The 14,130-nt window shown below is 43.6% G+C and overlaps 1 long non-coding RNA gene across 1 annotated transcript; it reads left to right on the top strand.

The window, feature by feature from the left end:
- Window positions 1–3,770: 3,770 nt before the first annotated feature.
- LOC126504649 (uncharacterized) lies at window positions 3,771–11,849 on the top strand. The gene is made up of 3 exons (XR_007592670.1): window positions 3,771–3,915; window positions 4,641–4,759; window positions 9,234–11,849. It is a non-coding gene; the product is annotated as an uncharacterized lncRNA (long non-coding RNA).
- Window positions 11,850–14,130: the final 2,281 nt, after the last annotated feature.

The raw sequence follows: 14,130 nt of genomic DNA, 5'->3' as shown, positions 1-14,130 counted from the left end.
CTAGTGGGAGCTCACTGACTCTGGACAGACAGCTAGGAAACCTGCATAGGACCAATACAGCACCCCCTTAAGGCAAGTGACAGTGGGTGGCTTGGGCAGTTTGTGGGGCCACTGGCAGTGGGAGCAGGAGCAATCATTAATCAATGATCTGGATTTTTGGAACCCATTTCCTATGAAGAGAAACCTTGCTCAGCCTAGTCACAATGAGGAGGGCCTTGGTCCTGCCTCAATGTGGTGATGTGACAGAATTTGTTGACTCCTCATGAGAGGCCTCACCCTCTCTGAGGAGCAGATTGTGAGTGGGGTGAGGGGAAAGTGCAGGGAAGGGGGAACTGGGATTAGTATGCAAAAAAAAAAACATTAAAAAGTAATGTGTTTTTTTTCCCCAAAGGAGCTAAAGGTTCAATGGAATTTCTGTTTAAAGCCCAACCATATCTTTCATATAAGTATAAAAAAACAACCTACAATTCATGTGGATCCACGAAATGCTCTCTAAAATCAAAACAATCATGGTGGACTATACCTCAAATTCTGAGCCAGAATCAACTCCTCTCAAATTGCTTTTATATGGGCATCTTAACAAACACAGGGGAAAAGAAACTAAGATATGAGATAATGTATATAATCTGACAATCTAAAGAATAAATGCTGTTATTAAAAACAGAAAAAAGCAATCTTTAGGAAAAAGAATAGTTGAAACATCATAGCACCTGAGTATAAAATATAACACAGAGCTATAGCTATAAAATATGATTTTCTAATGATACACAGAACACAGACATAAACCCACACATTTATAATGAGTTCAGTTTTGACAATAATACCAAAACCACACTGAAAATAGGAGAGTTTTCTTCAATAAATGATACTGAAAAACTCAATGTCACATTCAGAAGAATGAAATGAACCTTCACTTCATAATATATACAAAAATCAAATAAGTATTTAAGGTAAGTTAATCAACTCAAAATAAGTATTTAAGCACAAGTTCTCAAACTGTAAACATACTGGGAAAAAACCTCCATGAGATTAGCCTGGCTTTGATGTTTTGGATGTGATCCCTAAATTACATGCAGGAATAGCAAAAACAGACAAGTGGGATTATTAAAGACCTCTGCATAGCAAAAACGACAATCAGCACAGCAAAGATAAAATAGAGGAAATAGGTAGAACTTAAGCATCTAAAAAGCAGTTAATATCTGATATATATGTCTATATCAAACAGCTCAAAGGAAGAAAACAAATAATTCAATTAAAAGTGAGCAAAAAAATGATGAAACACTTCTCAAAAGAAGATCTGTAAGGAGTGAACAGGTGTATCAAACGATGTTCAACACTACTAACCTCAAGGAAATGCACATTGTAACTATAAGATACCATCTCATACTTGTTTTGGGTGACTATGATCAAAAAGAAGAAAGAGAACACATGTCTATGAACTGGTGGAAAAGGCGATCCTTGTGCACAATTGGTTGGGAATAGGAACTAGCAAAGTAGTTATGGAAAAGTGTGGACGCTGTCTGAAGAGATTAAAAACAGAAGCGTGGCTCAGCAGTTCCACATCTGACCATACATCTGGAGAACAGGAGACTGATGCATCAGAGAGACATCTCTCTTCCCATACTCAGTGTAACAGAATGCACAAAAGCCAGCAGCTGAGGTCAATCCATGTGTGTTCATCAGTGGGCAGAGAGGTGGAGTCTGTGTTACATGTGAACATGTTACATGTTACTGTGTTACATGGAGCGCTGGCCAGCCTTTCAGAGAAAGGAAGTCCCGTGACTGGCGCAGCGTGCCTGAACTTCTAGGCCATTGCGTTAGGTAGATCAAGCTGGCACAGAGAGACAAACACCACATGATGTTGCTTATATGTGAAATCTAAATTTAAAAACATCAAACCTATATAAAAAGGTGATAAAAAAAAATGATCACCAGAGAGCGGAGATGAATAGGAAATGTTAGGCAGAGCAAATATGGAATTTAGTTAGACCAGAGATCTGCTGTACCCCATGGTGACTACAGCTAATAGCAGTTCATCCTATGTACATTATATAAAGAAAGCTTGAGAAGAAGAGTAGGTGTCTCAGTGTTCTGGTCACAAAGACTAAAGAGAAATACATGTTTGGAAGCTTCAATTATCTCCGTTGTAATATATCCATATATATTTGAATAGGCCATGTATGTGTCCGGCTGCCCCTTACAAATAACTTGAGTTGTCAACTAACTAATTTAAGCAGATTTTATTGAAGATTTTAAGTATGAGAAAGGTAAAGCTACGTTTTACTTTTAAGAAAGCAGAACAGTGTCTTCATGACTTTTGGGTATGCAAACATTCCTTAAACACAAGAAGGAAACTGCTGATCTACTAGCATGAGCAACTCCATGGTGGCTACATCAAGAAGAGAATGGCCAGTGAATACCCTCCACCCAGGCTCGTGGAAGCAGCCATGATTAAACCCAGAGAGAGAGACTCTCTCTCTCCCTCCTTCCTCTCACACACAATTTCTTTTTCTCTCCCTCCCTCTGTCTCTCTCTGTCCCCCCCCACACACTTTCCGTGTTTGAGTTTCGTCATTAGTAAATTGGAGAGTGTCAGCACTCCCCTCCCAAGGCTGCTGGAGTGAGTACATGAAACAATAGGCACAAAGTGGTGGGAACAAAGTCAGACACTTAGGAAAGATACAATAAATAGAAGTTGTTGCCATTGCTACCACTTCTGATCAAGTCTCTCCACACAATGGATGATTATTACTTGGAGAATTAGAAATAAGAAATCACAACAGAATCTAAAATATTGTCTTATTATGGTCTTAGGATCCAAGGCACGGTTTGTAAAGCCATCTTGCCCAGAAAGCTTCTCGTGAGTGTTCGGACGGAGAAGAAGCTAATAGGAAACATGAGCCTGGGGAGATGGCTCCATTAGAAAATTGCTTGCAGTGTACGCATGCGTGAGGTGTAGGCATGCGTGAGGACTTGAATTTGGACCCCACTGCCATATAAAAAGCTGAATGCAACTGGATGGGCTGGGGAGGCAGAGACAGGAAGATCCTTGGGGATCATTAGCCAGCCAGTCTAGATGAATCTCTAAGCTCCAGGTTCAGTGAAAGGCTGAATCTCAGAAAATGAGGTGAACAGCAATAGGAGAAAATACTCAACACTGACCTTGGCGTCTACATCAGACTCACACACACCCACACACACAAATTTGCACATCCCTATGTGTACACACATGAGCATGTACACACCCCCAACACACTCATGGAGCTTGAAAGCTTGTGCCTCAAGGAAAACTCCGACCATCAGTAAGGGCCTAACCAACCGACCCTCAAAATAGAATCAAGTGCATATCGCAAAGGTCTCTTCTTCAAAAAGAAGGCATGAAGTAGGTCATCAAGAAAGAAGAAATTTGGTCTCGGCAGAGCACGAGCACCTTAGTGGCCCTGTATTTTTTCTGGAGTATTCCTAACCCCTTCTCAACTCCTCCTCCTGGGAATTCCAATACATTGAAAGCAAGCTCTGTTCTTGTGTCTGTTTGGAAATTTGCCAAGCTGAGTATTGAACAGCGCTGTGAAAGTTAAGCTGCATGAAAAGGAATGATAATTCTGTCCTGCCTGGGAGGCTGCGGGTCAGAACCACCTTTATGCACTGTGGTGTGTTTTGGCAGCCGCCTAATAACTTTTCTCCCCACCAGGCCTCTACCCCACATTACCACACCAGTGAGCTATTTATTCAGTTTAGCTAAGTTGCCTGAGGAACCGTGCCAGAAACTGCTATTAGGAAGATAATCTTCCCAAAGAACTAGAGAATTCTAGTCTCTGATTTTTTTTTTTATTATTCTTAAAAAGAATTCTCACTTTAGCCTTTTTCATTGAAAGAAGATAAGGTTGTAAAATTCCAAAGAGATTGCATCACTCAGGTGAGTGGAGGGAGTCCATTCGGGATCCACCAAAGGTCTCACGTTAGTCAGCTCCAAAGATTTGGGTTTGAGTTCAAAAGAGAAGGGGTAAGTGAGGAGTTGCCCGCTGATGGTCTTTCAGTGACATCTCACACGGGAGTAACGGCTGTTTGGTGAATCTGAGCTCTGTTACATCTTGGCGAGTGGATGTGGGCACCTTCTGAACTGGCGTGGGTGAGTCTGGGGACTACCACTGCCTTAGGAGCCTTAACCACCAACGCCTAGACTTTTAATTTTATCTGTCTTCAAAAGCAAAAGCAAGCTAATAAGGATTAAGCGTGGGGCGGGGGTCAGATTGGAGTTGAGATCACTCGCTTGCCAACAAGGATTGTTCTTAATTTCAATAATTTGATGAACATGCCCACGAGACTTTGGGATGCCAGAGACAATAAGTAGCCACGGAGGTTGTGGGGGGGGAAGAGAGCTTTTCCCACCTGCACAGGCCATTGATGCTATGCCAGTTATAGTGACTCAGTTTCCCTCCGTGCAAGCATCTTCTTTTCTCCTCTCCTGGGAAAAGAGTCTCATAACCGCCGTCTTATTCAGCTTCAACTCTTTATTTAAAGTTATTTGAAAGTTCACTTGATATAATTTCACTCCAATCAACACATTTCCTTTGAAGTTTCAAATTAAGTTGATTTCCCCGAGGACGGCTGAGAAATGAAGCTGGTCTTTGATGTCTTTAGGAACCACCACAACTCCTCTTTCGTGGATGGGTCAGAGTAAAGAATATTGACCTCCCCTTTCTCTACAAGGCCTTGTTCTGTCTGAGAAGGAAGAATGGATGGAGAAACCGAGATAAATGGTAAGACATGATCTTAAGGCAGAGAGACCTATATTTATTCTGAATCATGAAACTCTCAGAAAGCAACTGTATACCTGTTAGCCTTGGCTGCCTTGCCTGAAAAATTAATGGAGTAATAACCACAATAATGAAAAAGATTGCCTGCCTCATATGGTTCTGTGAGGAACAAGTGAGATCATAGATCTGGGGCACTGAGGGAATGCTGTCACCGGGTAGCCACCAGCTTAATATAGTTGTTCCTACATAATGACTAACTCCTTGCACGGCTGGATTGCAGAGGGAGGGGCACATTTGCATTTCCCAAGGGTAGAGTGCGGAATGAGAGGAACAGGCCAGTTTAGTCCCAGATCGGGAGAGAGTGCACATCTCCTGGTTCTTTATCCCTTTCTTTGACGCCAAGCCAAAACCTCAGTGGAGCCAGCCTATCCTTCAGCTAATGACAGCGCCAGCCCAAGTCCCTGAGGGCCCAGTTCAACCGCTTCGGCTCTGAAACCAGATCACATTCCTCAGTTCGTGTTTCCTCGATTCCCTGTGGGCCAATTTCTGCTGTTATTTTTCCCCTGGGAGCTTGTAAGATCTAGTTTTTTCCATACCTCCTGGGATGGAAAGAACACTGGCCCGTGCGATTGGAGGCCCAGACGCTAAGATCTCTCTCTCTCTTTCTCTCTCTCTCTCTCTCTCTCTCTCTCTCTCTCTCTCTCTCTCTCTCTAAAAGGCAGCACAGCAACATGACTAGAAGACTGGACTCTAGAGAGTGCCACGTGACCCATGTTGACCAGGTCATCCTGTGCATGGGTGAAACGTCAAACTAATTATCCTTAGCATAATGCTTCAGTCCCTCGGGAGCCCTGGCTGGGCTTTAACCTACGTATTTCCCCGAACTCAGAATGATTCCTCTTGACCCCAAGTCTATCCATACTATTCATGTGGATATCCACTCCAGTTCTCAATGCCTAGGTTCCTTCTTCTGCAAATGAAAATAGTAAATCCTAATAATGATGTTGATAATAATAACTCCTTTGGAGTTGTCTACAGAGTATGTTTCTTGGGATCATTTGTAGAGTTTATGTGCCCAGAATAGTGCATGCTTGCCACCTAGCAATGCTGTGGGAATGTGGTCTTGATGATCTGATCACTTTTAATTTATAGATAAACATAGGAGTAATTATTACCATTGTAATATGAATTTGTCAGCTCAAAAACATGGACTGTTTCTACTTAGATCATTTTCAGACTTTTAATTAGAATTTCAGTCAGGATAGACCATTACTACCGATGGAAACTTGGTGGACAGTAAGCCCTTTTTATACATTTGTTAGCCGAAGTTGACACATCTTCCTTCCTCGTTTTATAGTCTTAGTGGGTAGGGAGCGGTCAGAGAGAGTAATTGATGATTTGTGGTATCGTTTGTGTTGTCCTGACAACAGCATTGTAGTGAAAAGTTGACTCTCAAGTCCCTTTGTTTGTCAATTTTGGCCACTGTAGTAAAAAAAAAAAAAATCAAATCAAAAGAGCTTGATTAATTTGATGGGTATTTGATCTTGTTGCTTTAATTTTTGTTTGTCTGCAACGAATGATACAGGGCATCACTACTCTGTTAACTTTTAAAGTTTTTGTTTTTTCCCCATTGATAATCTATAAGATTCTTTTTTCCAACAAAAAAAAAATTGCTTTTCTTTGACATAAGGTTGGGTAGCAAGACAATGGTGTTTATGCTATGTATAAATAAATCTCTTTCTGTCTCTGTCTGGCGAACAATTTTATACACTCAGCAATCTCTTTGCTATGGTTTCTGTTTATTTGTTTATTTATCTTCAAATATGACGTGGTCTCCTGTAATCAGTCTGCTAAACAGCTGGATTTTCATCATGAAGCTGTGATGGTTTCTTCTGCCATGTATTAGACTCCAAAATACCCTCTCTGAATCAGGGTTTAGGAGCCTGACTCTTGCCTCTCTAGTTATTTTGAGATTCAAATACCCACCGTGATATTGGTATCTAATATCAATCTGCTTTTTATTACTATTGCCTTGTAATAATTCTCCCCAAGTGAGAATTCTCTCCTCTCACTCTCTGCAATTGACTTAGCTGTTCATTTCGCTCTCCTCCACGCACATCTTAAAATACGCTTATCACAGCTTCAAAGAGCCGTGCTAGAGTCCAATTTAGCCTCTTGTAGTTTATGGAAAAACATGGAAATCACAGCAAGCGTTCATGACATGATGTCACTCACTCAAATGCACAGAGTATTTCCCCTTAGGTCATGGTCATGCTTCTTTAAATTAGAATTTTAGTGTCCTTGGTCAAATAATTTCTAGGCACTCTGTAATCCTGTACGCGTACCTAGGTTTGGGGAAGGTCTGGCTGCTAGCTTTGTCCTGGCCAAGGATTGTGCTAGGTAGCTTTAACTAAGTCTTTCACTGCTTCTGAGTATCAGGTTCCTCATCCATTCAAAGACTAGAATGAAGCTGGAGGTCTCTGTAGTAACACAGGTAACAACGACAATGAGTAACTCCGACTGAGATGTCACAGCCTGTCAGCGCTGTGCTGAACATGCTCATAGCAGTTACTTCCCCTGAGAGAAAGGCACCCCTCACACAGAGCTTAACACATCTGCTCCACAGCAAGCCATAAATACATGATTGTAATTGACCTGCTTAGCAGTGAAGAAATATAAGCCTGGAGGTGAGATCGTTTCCCTAGGCTCACACAGCTAGTGTGTGGCTAGGATGGAGGTGTACAAAGCCCTTAAATGAAATCTATCTGAAGCAACGTCACCCCTAGAGTCTCCGAGGACTTGTTAGAGGTGCCGGTTGTCTTGTTTGTGGCAGCTCATGGCTGACTCCTGAACACCACAAGGCATGAGCGACATCCAGAGCCCCACTGTGTTCATGGCTGCCGGAGTTACCCTTAGCTTTGGCCATATCCATTCACTCTTGTAGAACACTTCTTTCCAAGAAGCCTGCTGGCTGATAGTGGAGTCAGATAACAGCCTGGGAAGACAGCCCACATTCACAGGACAGGAAGTGGATGCCAGCCAGCCAGCTGGGTGAGAACCAGAGGTTCTCCCAGACAGCACATGGATGAGGGGACCGTGGAAAACATGTCTCTCCTCTTCCAGCAGCTAAGGGAGGCATAATTGAACAGGTTCAGGCCAGAGCACTGTGAAAATTTCAGGTGGGCTTTCCTGTGTCCAAGGGCCCTGCAAGTGACAGTCATGTAACGCAAATGAGCTGCCCTAGAGACAGAAATGTAGATAGCGTAAACAACTCGTGGAGTAGAGACGGTCTGAGTGAACTGAATTCAGGGATTAGAGTTGTCTCGCCAGTCCCTCTCGCCTTTCTCCCCTCGCCCTCTTATTTATTTATTATGAGACAATGTTTCCTGCAGCTCAGACTGACTTTACATTTGTTGTGGATAACCAGCAAGGACGGCCATGAGCTTCCGTCTTTCTGCTCCACCTTGTGAGTGCTGGGACTCTGTATGTGCACTACTCAGGGCGGTACTGGGGACTGGATCCAAGACCCCTGCACACGAGGTGGATGCTCTAGCAAGTACCACGCCCCCCAAACTGTTCCTCTTTCCATTTTCAAGCTCTTTTCTCTGAAGAAGTAGAAACATAACTCTCAGTAGCTCCCTTCGTTTATCGGAACAGAGCCTCATGTCCAGCACCCATATCCGCTCCATAAAAGATTCAGATTGGCCCTTCTTGGGTCAGGGGTCAACTTGCAGGCAACTTTCGCTACCATGTAACTGGCAGCCTTGTAGAATATGGAAAAGCATTTCCCAAAGGAAATGATGCAAAGCTTCAGAGTGAACAAAGCAAGTGGTGGCTATTCACTGTCCTTCCAAGGCTGTGTCCACAGAGCCGGTAGAGCAGGTGAGTCTGTCCCTAGGACCCTTGTATCATTTCTTATCATCCCTACCTCCAACCTGCCCTCTATGACACATGCAGATATCAGATTGGAGCAATCTGACAACATGTTTTTCCTTCATGTCTCTGGACTTGCTTTTCTTTTAGAGTAAGGTCAGTCTGTTCCTAGGACTTTCTCTGGTCGTCCCAAGAAAATGAAATAACCCTTTTCCTCCTTTGTTGCACTGTGATTGTTTTCCAAAATAGGTCATATTGGTCTCTGAGCTAGAGTTGAGGCTATTGAGAGCAGGAATTAATTCTTGTTGTATTGGTCTTTTGTGCGAGGACATGTGACTCTAGGGTAGATTGTTTAGTCAGTATCTACACACTGCCTTCCATCCTCTGAACCATGACTTGGAGTTCTGTGCACACAGCTAAATGTTGACTTTGTCCATGCAGTCAGTGGTGAGCAAATGACGCATTGTTGGCTTCCGAGAGATCACCAGGCTTGTGCCCAGGGTGAGGTGCAGCATGCGAAACAGCTTTGCTGTCTTGTTAACCAGGTCACAGGGCTACTTCTCCTACTCCCTTCCTATTACTGTGTGCTCTTAATATTTGACAGTAAAACAATCAGCCATATGGCAACAAGAGGAAAATGTCAGGCACTGAAACCCAGACGTGCAACCTCCTGCCTCCGTGTTTCCTCTCCGGAGGAAGAGCCCGGACCATACAATACTCCCAGAGTTGCAAAAGACACCATGGAATGAAGATCTCAACCTGATGGCAGGGGTGGAGAAGTTGTGTGCATGCCTAGAAGACACATGAGGGATCTTAGCCATTGAAGAACGAGTGTGTGAATGAGTTTGCTTTAATGGCAACCCCCAAGATGGTTATATATGTTTATTGACTTGAACGTCTCTAATAACATGACCATGAAATGTTCCTGTTGACTTAGGTCACTGTGTGAAGTTCATTGTGGTACAAAGGATGCTTGAGAAACTTTGGGGAACTCTGACTTAAGAAGTAAACTAATAAGGTTAGAGGGGGAAATAGTGAGGAAACTTGGGAAAGTGAGAGGGGAGATCTGAGATAGATATGATCAAAAATAGAGTGTATCTACATGTTTGAGATAGTAAACAAAACATATTCTAAAAATAATGAATAAACACCAGGGACAGATTTATGTTTGCTAAGTAAAATGGGGTCACCAGGAGGACAGTTGTTGATCCTCATCTTTCTTTTTAAAAGTCGAAACTTCCTCTACAGGAAGGAATCCCCACTGGTTCTCCTTTTCACACACTATGGGCCAGGGTTTCCATGATTCTAGTTATCAGCTTCAGGGAAGTGTGAGTTTCTCCTGTCCTTTTTTTCATTTAAGGCCTGCTGGCTTCCTCTGCTCCTTGCCCAGTCTCCATCTCTTAGAATAGCCACTGTTTCACCTTCCTCAGGTCCCACCAGATCCAAATACTTCCTGAAAACACTGTTTTTCAATTAAAAAAAAATGCACTGGAGCCAGGCATGATGGCACACACCTTTACCCCCAGCACGCAGGAGGCCCAGGCAGGCTGATCTTTGTGAGTTAGAGGCCAGCCTGGGGTTCAAGGTGAGACTCTGTCTCAAAAGGAATAAAAGTAACAAATGTTGTTTCAGGCTGAAAACTTTCTGCCTGTGAATCCCAGTTGCAGCATGCCGTGCAAGATCATTCGGTATACTGTGTTCACTTCCCTCACCTGGAAAGAGGGTTTCTGCAATCTCTGAGGTGCGCTGTGAAGGTTAAACAAAGTAACACAAGCGTAGTAATATCTCAGCTCTGTATTTACTGGCTATCACCAGCCTAGCTGCTGGAAGATACTTAGTAAAATAAACTACAGGCTTTTGTGAGTAGAGTCATTAAAGATGTAACAACGTTACAATGTTAAATTAAATGTTCGATGTTATAATGTTAAATTAAAGATGCTACAATACATCTGTCATGTGAAAGGAACCAGCCTCACCCAAGGGTGGGGAGGGGGCAGCATCTAAGTCAATGGTCAATAAATGTTTGTTGAGTTCATCATTGAAGCCTGGATTCTCCTAGTTCTTCCACATTCCAGAACAGGATGACATCTGAATCAGACCGGAGTTCAGTTCTGGAGATGGTTGTGACAGAAAGACACAAGAAGGCCCGCCACTGTGGAGTGAGGATGGCACTTTCCCCACCACGCACCAACTGTGCTGTTTCCTGTAGTTCTCAACGCCACCCTGGTGGTTATGGACAGTCTACGTCTTTAGGGGATTAGATACTTGTTCAAGGTAACCTGGGCATCAAGTGACTGTATAGTCTCTACTCAGTCATTGTTTGGTCCCTATTGTGTGACAGCCACAGTTGAGGACACAGAAATTTGGCGGCCTGGGGTTGGCAGACTCCTTTTTAGGAATCAGATAAAACTTTTTCTTGTCCAGATTTTTCTCCTGTAGTGTTGTGCTGAAATCTTTTCTGGGTCAAACCTGAAAGACAAAGGAAGAAGAGAAGGGATGAGGAGGAGGAGAAGGAGGGAGAGGAGATGAGGAGGAGAATGGAGAAGAAGGAGGGCGTGACAAGTTCTGTATATAACGTCTTGGGATTCCATCTGTGACATTTGCATTATGACTGTGGGATGGGAGGACCACTCACTGTGTGGGCTCATGGGTGAGTTAAACCCAAGTCAGGAGTCCTGAGGGCCAGTGCAGAAGAGGGAGGCGTTGGAGTGGTGCACGGGCACTAGGATCAGCCTGGCCAGACTGGAGTTCTGCTTCTGTGACTTACAAGTCAGATCAAGTCTCTTATACACGACAGATTTTTGTTCTGCCGTATGTTGTATGTGATGATGAAAGTAAGTTATTCACAGCAACAGTGACTCTAGAAGGCATTGTGCTGAGTGAAAGAAGCCAGGGCAAAAGTCCATACTGGTCAGAGAATACCACCCAGTTGGCAGAGTGCTTACCGAGCAGCACAAAGCCCTGGCTTCTGCCCCCAGCCCGGCATAAAACTGAGCTCAGTGGTACACACCTGTGATCCTCGCACCTAGGAGGTAGGCATAAGGAGGACCAGAAGCCATCGTCATCCTCAGATGCATAGAAATCTCAAGGCAAGTTTGGGCTACAAGAGACTCTACCTCAACAACAACAAAACCATGAAAACCAAGTTGGTCTGAGAGTGACAGGGACAGTTGAGGGGTAGAAGGAAGCTTTGGGGTGATGGAATCAGTCTTTATTTTGGTTGTGATGTGGTTAAATGACTGTAAATATTTGTTCAAATGTAAATTATATTTTAATAAAAGTGAATTTAAAATAATCAATTCTCCAGACTTTTATCACCATTTGATTAAATAATGCCAGTACTAGGAAAGCAGTTGGTAGGGAATAAGCCCTTTCTGCACATTGCCCTAGTCATCATCAGCTCACTCAATTACCTGCTTCTGGAAACCCACAAGAATCTTCAAAATGCTGAATGAGAACCCTGAAAAATCCCTTATGAATTCCTAAGCAAGAGCACCCCAGGGAGCACTCAGCGAAGATGATGTCTTCAGTTCATTAGGCTAAAATCACTGCCTTCTGGTTGTCATAGAGCAGAGCAGAGTGGTGAGTAAGATGGTAGTTTGGAGTACTGTCTTGCTGTGAGAACGTAAGTATTTACTTAAAATTTAAAAACACATTAGCTAGTCTCCTATCCTCATTCCCAGCCTCCATCCAAAGTTGTACGGCTTCTGTGGTTTGAGGAATTTCTGAAGTTGTTCCTGTCTCAAACTCTGACCATATTAGCCACTCAAAGCTTGGAAATCTAAAGTCTGGCCACTTAAGCCACTGGAAGCTTGGAAATTTCACTAAGAAAGAGAAGGACCGCGGGTTTGGATCTTGTTCACTGTCTATGAACCATCACCTCCAGACTTCTCTCAAGGCTGCTCTTGAGGTCTGATGTTGATCTGGCCTAGGAGCTCGGGTCTCTGCTCTAGTTTCCTTGTCAGAGAACGGAAAGAAAGAAACTTGGGAATCTAGAAAGCGTTTTGAAAAATTTGAATCTATACGTGTATGTTCCGCCCTCCCCCTCCTCCCTCACCATGAGTGTGTGTGTGTTCCTGGGTCTCCAGGTCTCAGTGTGTGAGTGTGGGCACATGCATGCCACCACACATGTGAGGACCGTCTTACATGTCAGGCCTGTCTCCACCTTGTTTGAGGCAGTGTCTCTTGCAGCTGTATATGGCAGGCTAGCTGGCCCATGAGCTTCTGAAGTTCTCCATCCTCTGTCTCCCAGCTTGCCACAAATGTACTGGAACTAGAGATTCCTGGTGTGGTACATGGCTTTAAGTGGGTTCTGGGACTCAAACCCAGGCTCTCACCATTGCTCTGCAGGGGCTTAGTCCACTGAGCATTCTCCTCAGTGCTAGAACTTTTCAGAAGCCCATCCCTAGACTCCTACAGCCCATAGACTAAAGTAGATGTGCTCTGGCTTAGCTGTCGTTACTACCGTGGGTAGTGGGAGTTTCCCCAGCTGTACAGTGGGACAATCATGCGCATACATGGGCACTGGCTGTTTGTGAAGAACACATGAAATATCCAAAGGTACTTTTTTTTTTGTAGCCTGTCCTGGAACTAGCTCTGTAGACCAGGCTGGTCTCGAACTCACAGAGATCCGCCTGCCTCTGCCTCCCTAGTGCTGGGATTAAAGGCGTGCACCACCAATGCCCGGCTCCAAAGGTACTTAATATCAGTTTTGACCCAGTAAGCTGTTCTCTCCCTTTTCACCTTCTTTGTGTGTAAAGAGTTATAATGTAATGTTAATAGCTCATGTTTTTCTTACCTATGTGTGTGCCGAGGTGAGGTGTCTGGTGAGGGGCTTGTTATTCATTAGAAAACAGTTTAAATTGTTTTGCAATGGTGACAAAGCCCAAAGAGCACAGCTTGCTAAAATGAGTCTCTTGATTCTTAAAATCTAAGTCACCTTCTGAAAATTTCTTCATTCCTGCCATTCTTTCATTCATTGATTTGCTTGCAATTTCTGATCTGCTGTAAGCAGTCTAGACAGGGACAATATGGATGATACTATCATCAGGCTCAAAGGCTTCTGGGTAAAAGAGAGGAGACACAGAGGCCAGGTCAGGGGTTTGTACAGGCCACACTGAGGGACCAAAAAAAAAAAAAAGGATGCACTGGGTTCTTGCAGGGCAGGGACAAGAAAGGCTGCCCTGAGAAGTGGGGGCATGGAGGCCGGACAGGTCCTAGAAGGTGAGCAGGTGCCTATCTGAGAGGTGGGAAAAGGGGAGCCAGACAGAAGGAGGAGCTACTAATATTAAATGGCACAATAGGCCACTATGATTGACAGCAACTGTATTTCCAAACAGCCACTAGAGAGGAGTTAGAGTGTTCCTAACAAAGAAGCGACAAATGTCTGAGATGAGGGATCTGCCAATTACCCTGCTCCCGTCATTACCTATTGCATGTGTATATTGAAATGTCACCCTGCACCCATAAATATACTCAATTATTATGTGTCAAAAATTGAA

The sequence above is a fragment of the Alexandromys fortis genome, unplaced genomic scaffold (assembly GCF_014885135.2).
Source record: "Alexandromys fortis isolate MF-2015 unplaced genomic scaffold, M_Fortis_MF-2015_v1.1 scaffold_12, whole genome shotgun sequence".
Classification (NCBI taxonomy): Eukaryota; Metazoa; Chordata; class Mammalia; order Rodentia; family Cricetidae; genus Alexandromys; species Alexandromys fortis.
This window is presented reverse-complemented; position numbering and strand designations above follow the sequence as displayed.